Genomic DNA, 203 nt, shown 5'->3' with positions numbered 1-203 from the left:
CGACAGTGACCAGGGTTCTGATGCTTCCCTCAGAGCTGATAAAGTTGACAGCCTGGTGACCCAAAGTGGGGGGCAGGGCTGAGGCCCAGGGAAGACTGTTATGGTTGTAGGTCCTATGGATTGGGGTGTTAGTGGCCTGCTCAGGGTGTATCCTGATGTGACTGATCTGAATTTTTCCTACAGTGAGAAACAGCTGCTTTGTG

General features: G+C 52.2%; 1 protein-coding gene across 1 annotated transcript in view; it reads left to right on the top strand.

The window, feature by feature from the left end:
• LOC106001400 (class I histocompatibility antigen, Non-RT1.A alpha-1 chain-like) overlaps positions 1 to 203 on the top strand; it is a 7,044-nt gene that overhangs the window by 6,523 nt on the left and 318 nt on the right.

This window comes from Dipodomys ordii, unplaced genomic scaffold (genome assembly GCF_000151885.1).
Source record: "Dipodomys ordii isolate 6190 unplaced genomic scaffold, Dord_2.0 Scaffold294, whole genome shotgun sequence".
Taxonomy (NCBI): domain Eukaryota; kingdom Metazoa; phylum Chordata; class Mammalia; order Rodentia; family Heteromyidae; genus Dipodomys; species Dipodomys ordii.
The sequence above is the reverse complement of the archived record's forward strand: the minus strand, read 5'-3'. Positions and strand labels throughout refer to the sequence as shown.